Source organism: Lissotriton vulgaris, chromosome 3_2 (assembly GCF_964263255.1).
Source record: "Lissotriton vulgaris chromosome 3_2, aLisVul1.2, whole genome shotgun sequence".
NCBI classification, from domain to species: Eukaryota; Metazoa; Chordata; class Amphibia; order Caudata; family Salamandridae; genus Lissotriton; species Lissotriton vulgaris.
Window position 1 is genome coordinate 287478160 of NC_141690.1, and position 15032 is coordinate 287493191.

The window sequence follows — 15032 nt, forward strand, 5'->3', positions numbered from 1 at the left end:
TCTGCCCATTGCTGGATTGTCACACAAGAATAATTATGAAAAACTACAGTAAAATACTGGAGCCATGGACTCTCTACTTCTCAATAGTCATGAAAAACCATGATTTCAGAAGCTGAAGTCAATCAATCAAAGACATTTATAGAGCGCACTACTTACCCGGAGGGTCTCAAGGCGCTTGTCCTTACATACATGACGGACGAATGTCCTACTGCAGTGTTGATCCTTACATACATGACGGACGAATGGCATACTGCAGTGCTGATCCTTACATACATGACGGAGGGATGGCATACTGCAGTGCTGATCCTTACATGCATGACGGACTAATGTCATACTGCAGTGCTCGTTCTTACATACATGACGGAGGGATGGCATACTGCAGTGCTGATCCTTACATACATGACGGAGGGATGGCATACTGCAGTGCTGATCCTTACATACATGACGGAGGGATGGCATACTGCAGTGCTGATCCTTACATACATGACGGAGGGATGGCATACTGCAGTGCTGATCATTACATACATGAGGGACGAATGGCATACTGCAGTGCTGATCCTTACATACATGACAGACGGATGGCATACTGCAGTGCTGATCCTTACATACATGACGGACGAACGGCATACTGCAGTGCTGATCCTTACATACATGACGGAAGGATGGCATACTGCAGTGCTGATCCTTACATACATGATGGAGGGATGGCATACTGCAGTGCTGATCCTTACATACATGACGGACGAATGGCATACTGCAGTGCTGATCCTTACATACATGACGGAGGGATGGCATACTGCAGTGCTGATCCTTACATACATGACGGACGAATGGCATACTGCAGTGCTGATCCTTACATACATGACGGATGGATGGCATACTGCAGTGCTGATCCTTACATACATGACGGACGAATGGCATACTGCAGTGCTGATCCTTACATACATGACGGAGGGATGGCATACTGCAGTGCTGATCCTTACATACATGACGGACAAATGGCATACATACTGCAGTGCTGATCCTTACATACATGACGGACGAATGGCATACTGCAGTGCTGATCCTTACATACATGACGGACGAATGGCATACTGCAGTGCTGATCCTTACATACATGACGGACGAACGGCATACTGCAGTGCTGATCCTTACATACATGACGGAAGGATGGCATACTGCAGTGCTGATCCTTACATACATGATGGAGGGATGGCATACTGCAGTGCTGATCCTTACATACATGACGGAGGGATGGCATACTGCAGTGCTGATCCTTACATACATGACGGACGAATGGCATACTGCAGTGCTGATCCTTACATACATGACGGATGGATGGCATACTGCAGTGCTGATCCTTACATACATGACGGACGAATGGCATACTGCAGTGCTGATCCTTACATACATGACGGAGGGATGGCATACTGCAGTGCTGATCCTTACATACATGACGGACAAATGGCATACATACTGCAGTGCTGATCCTTACATACATGACGGACGAATGGCATACTGCAGTGCTGATCCTTACATACATGACGGACGAATGGCATACTGCAGTGCTGATCCTTACAATCATGATCCTTACATACATGACGGAGGGATGGCATACTGCAGTGCTGATCCTTACATACATGACGGAGGGATGGCATACTGCAGTGCTGATCCTTACATACATGACGGACGAATGGCATACTGCAGTGCTGATCCTTACATACATGATCCTTACATACATGACGGAGGGATGGCATACTGCAGTGCTGATCCTTACATACATGACGGAGGGATGGCATACTGCAGTGCTGATCCTTACATACATGACGGACGAATGGCATACTGCAGTGCTGATCCTTACATACATGATCCTTACATACATGACGGAGGGATGGCATACTGCAGTGCTGATCCTTACATACATGACGGACGAATGGCATACTGCAGTGCTGATCCTTACATACATGACAGAGGGATGGCGTACTGCAGTGCTGATCCTTACATACATGACGGAAGAATGTCATACTGCAGTGCTGATCCTTACATACATGATCCTTACATACATGACGGAGGGATGGTATACTGCAGTGCTGATCCTTACATACATGACGGAGGGATGGCATACTGCAGTGCTGATCCTTACATACATGACGGAGGGATGGCATACTGCAGTGCTGATCCTTACATACATGACGGAGGGATGGCATACTGCAGTGCTGATCCTTACATACATGACGGAGGGATGGCATACTGCAGTGCTGATCCTTACATACATGATCCTTACATACATGACGGAGGGATGGCATACTGCAGTGCTGATCCTTACATACATGACGGAGGGATGGCATACTGCAGTGCTGATCCTTACATACATGACGGACGAATGGCATACTGCAGTGCTGATCCTTACATACATGACGGAGGGATGGTATACTGCAGTGCTGATCCTTACATACATGACGGAGGGATGGCATACTGCAGTGCTGATCCTTACATACATGACGGAGGGATGGCATACTGCAGTGCTGATCCTTACATACATGACGGAGGGATGGCATACTGCAGTGCTGATCCTTACATACTGGATTGTGAGAGGTCTGGACGCGCTCATTCCAGTCAAATGGACAAAAGGGCGCAGGTCCATCTCAAACCCATGGTACGATGAGGCTCTGAGAGCTTTTAGGAAGCAATGTAAGAGCGGAGCGCTTTTGGAGAAGGGATTATAAAGAGGGAGATAAAGTAATCTATCTGGCAAAAATGAAGATATATCAAAGCGATTTGCTCTGCGCGTGCGGCATTCTATGCAGAGGAAATAAAAACCAGCTCGAAGCCCACTAAATGCATCTTTAAAATTGTGCAAGAGTTAAAGAACTCCAGATGCAGGATATCTAAGATATCCTCTGCACAGTAATGCAAAGAACTAGCCATCTTTTTTGCCGAAAAGGTGAAAAATATCTATAAGACCTTCTCGCTGCACCCTCCTGGTCTACATGATTTTGCTGATATCAGGTCTGGTGGTACCACTCTAGCATCTATCCCAGAGATTTCTGGAGAAGAGCTAGTCAAACTTTGCAGGAAAGTGAAAGCGGGCTCGCCATCGGACCCTATGAGGCCGGCACAATTTATGGAGTCCCTGGCGCACTTTCAACAGTTGATCGGTGCCATACTTAACCTGTCCTTTTCCACAGCCATAGTTCCTAAGACCTGGAAACAGGCACGGGTTACCTCCATCAAGAAGCCCTCACTGGATCCGTCCAAACCTGAAAATTTTAGGCCAATCTCCCTTCTCCCATGGATGGCCAAGATTGCTGAGGCTCATGTGAATAATGTCCTTTCTCAGTACATGAGCCAAAATGATATTCTGGATCCGTCGCAAAACGGGTTCAGGCCTGGCCATAGCACGGAGTCCGCCCTTCTGGCCTCTACTGAACACTTAAGGTTGATCCTCTATGCCGGTCAGAGTCCAGTGCTGATCCGGTTAGATCTCAGCGCTGCCTTTGATACGGTCTCGCATGAGATCCTTCTGCACCGACTGGAGGCGGTAGGAATCACGGGATCTGCTTGACAGTGGTTTCGATCTTTCTTAGAGGAGAGATCTTTTCGGGTCTCGGCACCGCCATACATCTCTCAATCTCACTATCGGCAAGGGAGTTCCGCAAGGCTCTGCACTCAGTCCATCTTTGTTCAATCTGTATGTGCAACCCCTGGCAGTCGTGGCTAAAGAATGGGACCTAGCGCTGGTATCATATGCGGATGATACCCAGCTGGTTATCACTCTAGCTGAGGGGCCATCTGCGTCAGCTACGAGGTTTAGAGATGGTATGGCAGCAGTCGCCCAGTGGATGGCAGAGAACTGTTTACAGCTCAATGCTAGCAAAACAGAGGTCTTGCTAGCAGGGAAAAACACCGCCCTCTGGAACGAGCATTGGTGGCCGGCATCGCTGGGCACCATACCAACGCCCAAGCCCCTAGTGAAGAACGTGGGAGTATGGATGGACTCCTCACTCAGCTTTCAGACCCACACAAAGAGAGTGGCAGCTACTTGTGTGGGCTCGCTGAGAGGTCTAAAACCAATCCTGAAGTACTTTGAGGCAACAGTTCGCCAGCTTATTGTTCAAGCCACGATCATCTCTCGCTTGGAATATGCCAGCGTGCTGCTTCTGGGTGCGAATAAAGCTGAGATCTTGCGACTCCAACGGGTCCAAAATCTGGCAGCGAGAACTCTGGTCGAGCTCCCTCGCAGATGCTCTGCCAGAGCAACGTTTGGAAGACTACATTGGCTCCCGATTGCTTCTCGGATCAAATTCAAAGCCCTCGTCATGGCATTCAAAATCCTTAAAACCGGGAGACCGGTTTTATTGCGCCCACTGCTGACTTGGTACCTTCCCCGCCGTAGCTTGCGCTCGTTGGGGCAACACATGGTGATGGTACCACGAACCAAATTATGCCGTATGGGAGGTCGCTCCTTCCGGTTGTTAGCGGCCAAATTATGGAACTCTCTGCCGGGCCACATTCGTGGAATGGAGAATTTGTTGGCTTTTTGGAAAGCCATTAAGACCATCCTTTTCTCACTTCCATAGGCTTCCGTATTTGCCTGACTGTCCCGGAGTATCTGTTTGTGTTTTGGTTTTTTTTTTTTTTTTTTTTTTTTTTTTTTTTTTTTTTTTTTTTTTTTAAATCGAGCAGCGCCAGGACGCCTCTTTGCTGGGGCAGCTGTTGCGCTTTAAAAAATCCCTAACATTAACATTAACATACATGACAGACGGCATACTGAAGTGCTGATCCTTACATACATGACGGAGGGATGGCATACTGCAGTGCTGATCCTTACATACATGACGGAGGGATGGCATACTGCAGTGCTGATCCTTACATACATGGACGAGTGGCATACTGCAGTGCTGATCCTCACATACATGACGGAGGGATGGTATACTGCAGTGCTGATCCTTAGATGCATGACGGACGAATGGCATACTGCAGTGCTGATCCTCACATACATGACGGAGGGATGGCATACTGCAGTGCTGATCCTTACATACATGATGGACGAATGGCATACTGCAGTGTTGATCCTTACATGCATGATGGACTAATGTCATACTGCAGTGCTGATTCTTACATACATGACGGAGGGATGGCATACTGCAGTGCTGATCCTTACATACATGATGGAGGGATGGCATACTGCAGTGCTGATCCTTACATACATGACGGACGGATGGCATACTGCAGTGCTGATCCTTACATACATGACAGACGGATGGCATACTGCAGTGCTGATCCTTACATACATGACAGACGGATGAAATACTGCAGTGCTGATCCTTACATACATGACGGAGGGATGGCATACTGCAGTGCTGATCCTTACATAAATGACGGACAGATGGCATACTGCAGTGCTGATCCTTACATACATGACAGACGAATGGCATACTGCAGTGCTGATCCTTACATACATGACGGACGGACGGCATGCTGCAGTGCTGATCCTTACATACATGACGGAGGGATGGCATGCTGCAGTGCTGATCCTTAGATGCATGACGGACGAATGGCATACTGCAGTGCTGATCCTCACATACATGACGGAGGGATGGCATACTGCAGTGCTGATCCTTAAATACATGATGGACGAATGGCATACTGCAGTGCTGATCCTTACATGCATGCCGGACGAATGGCATACTGCAGTGCTGATCCTTACATACTTGACGGTGGGATGGCATACTGCAGTGCTTATCCTTACATACATGATGGAGGGATGGCATACTGCAGTGCTGATCCTTACATACATGACAGACGGATGGCATACTGCAGTGCTGATCCTTACATACATGACGGACGAATGGCATACTGCAGTGCTGATCCTTACATACATGACGGACGAATGGCATACTGCAGTGCTGATCCTTACATACATGACGGAGGGATGGCATACTGCAGTGCTGATCCTTCGATACATGACGGAGGGATGGCATACTGCAGTGCTGATCCTTACATACATAACGGAGGGATGGCGTACTGCAGTGCTGATCCTCACATACATGACGGACGAATGGCATACTGCAGTGCTGATCCTTACATACATGACGGACGGATGGCATACTGCAGTGCTGATCATACATTCATGACGGACGGATGGCATACTGCAGTGCTGATCCTTACATACATGACGGAGGGATGGCATACTGCAGTGCTGATCCTTACATATATGATGGAGGGATGGCATACTGCAGTGCTGATCCTTACATACATGACGGAGGGATGGCATACTGCAGTGCTGATCCTTACATACATGACGAACGAATGGCATACTGCAGTGCTGATCCTTACATACATGACGGAGGGATGGCATACTGAAGTGCTGATCCTTACATACATGACGGAGGGATGGCATACTGCAGTGCTGATCCTTACATACATGACGGAGGGATGGCATACTGCAGTGCTGATCCTTGGATACATGACGGAGGGATGGCATACTGCAGTGCTGATCCTTACATACATGACGGATGAATGGCATGCTGCAGTGGCCCTACCAAGTATGGATCCCCAGTTCTAACATTGGTGTTAGAGCTGGGGGTCCATACTTGGTAGGGCCACGGCCTCTGACCGACTAGGGACCCTCTCCTCTAGTCCAGGCAAGGTGGATGTACGTCAAAAGATAACCCCTGCTCACCCCCTTGGTAGCTTGGCAGAGCAGACAGGCTTATCTCCAGGGCAATGTGTAAAGTATTTGCGCCAACACTCACAGTAATCAGAGGGAACACCACAAACGGACACCACACTGGTATAATATAAAAATCATATTTTTATATATTCTTAGGCAGACTTAAAACGGACATAAACCAACATAAAAATAGTCTTCTTAAAACCAGAGTGTTCTCCTTGTGGAAAGTGTTCTCACACAGTAAAAAAAAAAAAAGAGTCTGTTGCGAAGGATTTGGGTACCTCAGAATACACCCCGAGTAGTCTGTGGTCAAAAGGGACTGCCCCTCTCTTTATGGGGACACTCTGGTGCCAGTACGAGGGTGCGGGGAGGGGCTTAGCAACCGAGGATTCCCTCGCCGGTTGACGCGGGCGAGGCACACACGCTGGGCCTCCCCCTCCCCCCAGGTGCACGCGCTCGCATTTGTCTCACACTCGAGCGTTACCTGGCGGGGGTTATGGGGGGGAAAGCTGCAGGCTGCTCGGCTCTTGGGTCTCGGTGGGAGGGGGCGGTATTCCTCCTCGCAGCGCTGGGGCAATCCACGCTCCTTCTCGGGGTGAGGCAGGCTGCCAGCCAATCCCTGCGCGGCTCGCCGATGACGCGGCGGGCCGCCAGCCAATCCCTTCGCGGCGTCTGGAAATCCCGGCGGTGATGTCAGAGCCCGCTGTCCAATCCCAGCGCGGCGATCTGGGCGAGCCTCCCCTTCACGGCTCCCGGTGCCTGGCAGATCTCGATGTTGGGGGCACCGGGGGACGCCGGGTTTTCGCGAGCAGAGTCAGGTGACCACGGTGCTCCTATTTAGTGGCAGGCAAGAGGCCTCCTGAGCTCTGGCGACGCGGTCTGTAATTCGAGCTTGGGGAGAGAGGATACGAGCCCATGAGCTTCCGCATCACCCTCTCTCCCTCAGCACTTCCAGTCACCAACAAGTCATTCCCCCGCACACAGCAAGAAGGGGGGGGAAGGCGGTGACCACAGCAGAGTGTCTTTGTCCCTGGACTCTGGGGCCAGGAGGCTAGCTCATCTTCTAGCCCTTGGAGAGTTCTTCTTGGCAGGAGGGGGACAAAGCACACAGCACAGTCCCAACGGTCCCTCTTAGGCAGGACACGACAAGACAGCAGGTCAGCTTCCATACACACAGCAATGGCAGCACTGTTCCTGGGGTGGTCTTGCGGTGTCCTCTTCAGCAGGACGTCTCCTCTCTTCAGTCTGAAGTAGTCTTGGTGACCGCATTGAGCCCGCGGTAGTCCACACAAAACATGCGTTCTGGGGTGGCACCGGGCGCAGCAGCCTTTGGTACTAAGACCACCGGGCTAGCCCACGGGCTGCTGGATGGCTCAATCACCCCTAGCGCCAACATCTTGACAACCTCTTCCTTGATGCTGGCCCGGACCTTGTCAGCCACCCTGTAAAACTTTTGTTTCACCGGGGGACTATCTCCAGTGTCCACATCATGGACGCACCAATTGGTGACTCCTCGGGTCAGGGAAAAAAAGGGATGCAAACTGTCCCAACACCTGGCGACACTCTGCCTGCTGCTCTGGGGTCAGGGTGGGCGAGAGAACCACTCCATCCACTGACCCATCCTGCTCCTTGGCTGCCAGGAGATCCGGAAGAGGATCACTGTCTTCCTCCATCCCCTCATCCGTAGCCAGGAGCATGGTGACATCCGACCTCTTGAAGTGAGGTGTGAGGCGGTTCACATGCAGGACCCTCAAAGGGTTCCTGGGAGACAAAGTTAACCAGGTAGGTTACATCGCTCTTGCGCTCCAGCACCTCATACGGCCCAGTTCACTTATCCTGGAGCGCACAAGGCTCTACCGGTGCCATCACCCACACCTTCTGCCCAGGTTGAAATTCGACCAGAGTGGCATTCTGGTCGTACCATCTTTTCATTTCGTCCTGGCTGGCTTTTAGGTTTGCTTGAGCAAGTTTCCTGAAGCGTTGGGTCTGATTGCGGATGGCTTGCACATAGCTGAACACGTCCTGAGGGGTCTTACCGTGGAATTTCTCCCACCCCTCCTTCACCAGACTCGGAGGTCCTCTCACCGGGTGACCGTACAGAAGCTCAAAGGGACTGAACCCTAAAGACTTCTGGGGCTCCTCTCGGTAGGCAAACAACAGGCAGGGTAGGAAGATGTCCCACTTCCGCCTCATGGGCTCGGTGAGGCCCATTATCATGCCTTTGAGGGTCCGGTTGAATCTCTCCACCAGACCATTCCCTTGAGGGTGGTAAGGAGTGGTGAAGTTACCCCACACTCTTCCCACAAAGACTTCATGTACTTAGAGAGGAAGTTGGTCCCCCTGTCGGATACCACCTCCCTGGGAAATCCCACATGGGAGAAGATCCCCATCAATGCACGGCCCACCACAGGGGCTGTGATTGTCCGGAGAGGGACAGCTTCCGGGTACCGGGTTGCATGGTCCACCAAGACCAGGATGAACCTGTGCCTAGGGCTGTCTTGGGTTCCAGCGGCCCCACAATGTCTATGCCCACCCGCTCAAAAGGGGTGCTGACCACAGGGAAGGGTTGGAGGGGTGCCTTGCACTTCCCTCCACTTTTGCTACTGGCCTGGCAAGTCTGACAAGTCCGACAAAAAGTTCCCACGTCCTTCATCTGAGGCCAGTAGAAATGGGTGACAAGCCGCTGAAAGGTCTTGTCCTGTCCCAGATGTCCTGCGAGAGGTACGTCATGGGCCAGACCCAGTAGGAAGGTCCTGAAGCCCTCGGGTACCACCAGCACACGGGCTTCACCGGGCTCAGTGACCTTAGGCTCACTGTACAACAACCCACCTTCCCAGTAAATGAGATGGTGTTTGGACTCTCCACCTGCTGCCTGGTCTGCAGCCTGTTGCCGCATACCAATAAGAGAAGGGCACTCTTTCTGCACCTTGCAGAACTCCTCCCTGGAGGGACCCTCTTCCTGCTGCCAATGGGTCAGCTTAGGCAAGTCTCCCAGTTCGGCTACCTGTTCCCCCGTAGGTACCAGAGCATCCCCCTCCGGGTCTGCTTCCTCCTGGACTGTGGAAAAGGCCGGGGCTGGTTTCCCACGCCCCCTGCCCTCCTTCCTCTGGGCAGGTACCTGGGCCACTGTTTCAGGCTCCAGGTCTGCTTGACCACCCCCACCGGCGGTCATGGCCAAAGTGGTCACACAGGCCCACTCAGGACACCCTACCATCTCCAGATGTCTCTTGCGTTCCACCTCCTTCCAGGGGGAACTCTCCAGGTCGTTGCCTAACAGACAGTCCACCGTCATGGCGGGCCTCACTACAACTCGCAAGGGGCCTGAGACCCCCCCCACTCAAAGGGAACCTGCGCCATTTTGCAAAGGCGCACCGAGTTGTCAGCGGCCACCACCGGGTGAAGTAAATCTGGGATAACCTGCTCCTCAGGGACCCATTGACATCTGACAGATGTCACACTAGCTCCTGTATCCCTGAGAGCCTCCACCTCCTTACCGTTGACGGTCACCCACTGCTGGTACTTTTTAGTGTTGTCCGGCAGGTCGGTTTCCTGGTCCATCTCTCGGTCTCCTAAAGAGACCAGGGTCATCACTGCCAGCTCCTCCTTCCCACTAGGTATTAACTCCTCCCCCAAGTTTACACTTAATAAACTAGGTTTGGGAGCGACCGGGGGTGTGGGGGCTTTCTGGGGGCACCTCAGGGCAATGTGACCATTCCCATTACAGTTGTAACACCTAATGGGGCCTTGAAAGGTACGCCCACCCTTAGGGGGTGGGGGTGCCCGGGACTGGGGGGCTGGGGACTCCTTTGCAGCTGAACTGTTTTGGGGCCCTTTAGGGAACTCCTTGTTACCTGTGTCCCCCCCACTCTTCTGCTGGGGACCCTGTCCCACTTTAGCTGTGGTAACCACGATCCCCTTGTGGACCCTGGTGCTGGTCCAGCGGTCCGCCTCCTTAGCAAGCTCCCTGGGATCAGTTAACTTACTATCCAAAAGATGCTGGCGCAGCTCTGGAACACATAGACTGCTCAAGTGCTCCCAACTAATTAAATGGAACAACCCCTCATAATCAGTTACCTTGCTGCCCTTTATCCAACCTTCCAATGCACGCGTATACAGATTCACACACTCCACCCATGTACCGGACTCCAACTTTTTAAAGTTCCTAAACTTCTGTCTATACTGCTCCGGGGTAAGCCCATACCTGAGGCAGAAGGCCTCCTTCATATGGGGATAAGTCATCTTGCCTGCCAATTCTACGGGTAAGAGGACATCCCTCCCCGAAGCCTCAAAATGTTTCCACAGGCCCGCCCCCCAATCCTCCATAGGCACCTTACCCATCTTAAGAGCAATCTCATAGGCTGTGAACCACGCATAGATATCCCCCCTCTGAAAATTCTGAACTATGTCCTTGGGGAGGTATACCCTAGGCCCATGCACTGGCTGTACGCTGCCACCATTCGAACTGGACTCCCACTGTTTAGCTTTTAGTTCCAGTTCTCTCATGCTCACCTCATGGGCCAGAAGTAACTTCCTTTCCTCCATCTGGGCTTTGAGCCTCAGGACTTCTAGCTCATGTTCCCGCGCTCTCTGGTTCTCTTGAATTTCCTCCTGGGAGAGACCCCTGCTGGAATGGGTGCTGCCAACCCTTGGGGCTGGTCCGCCTATTGGCAGATCATTTGCTCCAAAGCCATTCCCTGGTGTATTCTCTGTCTCTGCACCACCTGTCCCTGCGGCCTCCTTGGCCTCCCACCAGACCTTTAAAGCTTCCTGCAGCTCGTCCTTTCTAGAGCCGCTTTTAATGGAGCACCCAAAGTCTCTGCAGTACTTCCTGAGAGCATCCTTGTGATAGGAGTACAGATCCCCAATGTCAAATTCAACTACTCCCTTTGTACTGGTTTCCTTCTCACTTGGCGCCTTTTCACTGGGCGGTGACATGGTGCTTCACAGAAATTCAAAAATAGGACCAGGAGCCAATGATTCGGTATGTGGTTATGTAGGTCTGCACTAAACCAGTGGTGCTCACCAATCACTGTAGGTCAGGCGCAAACACGTCCTCATCCCACCGCTACACCACCAATGTAGCACCTCCAGTTGTCAGATATCGCCAAGATGGCAGACTGGTAGGAGCTCGCAGAAGGAGCTCCTAGCGCTTGGGATCCCTTTTCTGGGAATATCCCTGTTAGCGAGAGCCATTGTCCATATAAGAGTAACTGGATTAATTGGAGTAACTGGATTAATTGGAGTAACTGGATTAACACTTTCTGCCTACCTCATCTCGGATCCTACGACCGGACGCCATCCTGGAAGCTGCTCTGGCCGAAATCGAATCGGACATCCCCCACCCTCTGGACCGCTTTCGGAGGTCATCGAACGTCGGATCGCGCTCCGGGCATGGGGAGCACTGGTCAGATCAAAGAGGGCTGTGGCTTGGACTCTCTGAGCGGCCCCCGACGACCCGTTGAGCAGGAGTGACTGGACTCCACCTATGCATCGTTGCATCTTCTGCGGACGTCATCCTTTGAAGCTGCTCTGGCCGAGAGCGAGCTGGACCACAACCCCACCCACTGGGCAGCTCTCGGAGGTCAACGGTCGCTGAGTCGCGCCCCGGGCGTGGGGAGTGCTGCTCAGATCGAGGAGGGCAGAGGCTTGGTCGCTCTGGGCAGCCCCCGACGACCCGCAAAACAAAGTCGCGGGACCCCCTCCCTGCAGAGTCTGCAGACGGGAGACCAGTGAGCCCTGGGAGCCTCCCTGTTTATACGGAGGTGTGGAAGCCCCGGATGACCCGCAAACTGATCCCAGTGGACGGGACGGTGGGACTTCTACCCGGTTATCGGCGACGGACGCCCGAGGCCGGCAGAGGGAGGAGACGCTGAGCCTGCCTACCGGGTGCTGTGGCGGTGGACCGCCGGACCCCCCCAGACAACGACAGAGCCCCTGGACAGTGGCTGTGGTGCTGGAGCGGAGATCTAGGCGGCAGGCTGGCCGGATCGCGGCTTCAGCAACCCGCGGGAAAACACACACGGAGCGAAGTAGCTTCACGGCCCCGCCCCAGCAGGAAATGAACTAAAACAGCACATAACGCGGATAGCACGCACATAGGCTATCATGTCTTAAGGTTTAATGGTTCTACAATCGAAAAGGAAGGATTTTATACGCCGTCAATGTGAGCAAAAGGGACAGGATGAAGCCGGCAGAGCAGCCGCCTCACACACAAACGCTCCCAAGACTATGCCAAGGTACCGTGCTTTCCTGAATCGTTTTGCATATATATTTTGCACCACTTATTAATCTGATGTACACGATTTTACCTCTGAGACCCTTCTGCCCAAAATGGCGGGGCCATAAAACTTGTAGCTTTTACTGGCCTCCATTTACCTGAAACCCTCTCAAAACCAGTCCTACTGCCCAAAATAGCTGGGGTCATAAACCTGCTACAACAAATCACCAGACCCTCTCAAAGTTAATTTAAAAACACTGCCTTCCCCCTGGATCGCCAAAACAGACATAGGACTCCCCTCTACCCACCCAGTAAGACAGAAACAGGATATCCTCGACCTGCCCCCTATTGAGATTATGCAACTGGACCACATCCCTGATCTCATTACATTACAACAAACAAAGGACTTCTTTACTCTTTTCTATCTCTCTAGCTCGGAGGCCATCTTAGACTAGTCACTCCTCATCACCTTATCATGCCTAAAGAAGCGGCCATCTTAGGCTAGTCTAAATCCGCTCTCATCCATACCCACTTCCTAACCTTTTCCAACCTCACCTTCATCGCACTCTCCATAGATCTTTTCCTACACCTACCCACACATCCCCCCTCACCTACCTCTCCCCCTACTGCCAACATGGAACCCACGGGCAAACACACATATAAAATTAATTCCCCCCCCGAGCTCTCGAAAAAAAACGCAAAACGGTTTAAACACAACCTCTTGAGGTCCCACCCTGAGACCCCCTTTGCAGACACCTACTTCTCTCTCAACAATGGAGCCAAGAGCACTGATATCATCCTATTCACTACACGCAGAGCACAATGGAGAAAAGCATTTCTCACCCTACTCACCGTCTCGTCCACTAGGAAAACTGCCCATGGCGTAACACTCTCAACCACACCATCCCAACTCTACCCAGCTAGAGCAACCTTCACCATCTACAACAACGGCACTATCCTAATTCAATCCACGGACAGAAACCTTGACCTATTTGACAACCTGTTCCCCACTTTCAAAGAATACATCACCAACTCTCAGATCCCACACCTTCCGGCCTCCAACCCAAACGACCTTGACTCCACAGCACCCCCTAACACTAACACGCACCTCCCCCCTCCCCCTAGTAATCTACCCTATCACCATCCGGCTACAGACACGTCACACTCCTCACCCTCAGACGCCGACCCCACCTCCTCTATCAACCCCCTCACCCCCACCCCCTTTACCCCACCCCCATATAACCGGTCGCTCACACCTCCGACTAGCTTCTCAGAACTCCCCTATCTGTACCCCATACAACATGTCTCTCTCCCATCCCATCTCCCCTGAGGTTCCGTGACAATTGTAAGTGGTGTTTTCGACTCGCACGAATATGGTCGAGTCTGGTATCTATGAACCGCAAATGACCAGTTTAGTGGGTGTGCGCAGTTTCGCTGTGCTAACCTAAACCGTTCGTTTGTTACGTGGGTTTTTCATCTGTACCCACGGGTTCCATCTTAGATACGGCATCCATTTTGTTTCTTGCCCTCAAGTAGCCAGCGAACGGACGTTGTCCGTTTCGCGACCCTGGGATTCCCAAGACATCCGCGGAAGACACATGTCCTTTGAAAGTGTCTTTATGACGAGGGGGATGATACTGTAAGGCAGATGGCCCCGCTCGAGGCTCATCTTGCCGTGCCGGTCTATTGTCTCAGCCGTGCATCTCATTAGGCACGTCCCTTTGATGCCTGTAGCTCGTGTTTCCCGATACCTCCCCTTTTACACCCTTTTCGATCTCCCCACTGTTTCCATCTTCCTCTGCACCTGTCCTTGTTCCTTCTTCGATCTGTTTTACTGCCGATTGGAATGTACTAATGGTGGGAAGATGGGTTTTTACAGTTGGGAACCGCCAAATGTTTCCGCACTTATGCCCCGGACCTTGAATGTATCAAAGTGACCAAAGTGACCCCGCTCGGGAATAATTATGGGAACCGAGTTGTAAACCTTTGTGTACCATGTAAACTCTATGGGAGAAAACTGTATAAAAGGAGCGATCCACAGTAGCAGTTTGAAGCAGTCTCCTCGAACTTACACTCGTTGTACTTCCTGTGACTTCTGTGTTCCCTGCAGTAAATAAACCTCAAATCTTTGACGCCGAA

General features: G+C 51.8%; 1 protein-coding gene across 4 annotated transcripts in view; it reads right to left on the bottom strand.

Annotated features, from left to right (window-relative positions):
• Nucleotides 1-15032, bottom strand: part of LOC147725709 (uncharacterized) — a 218115-nt gene that overhangs the window by 87359 nt on the left and 115724 nt on the right. The gene's annotated exons all lie outside the window — the stretch shown is intronic.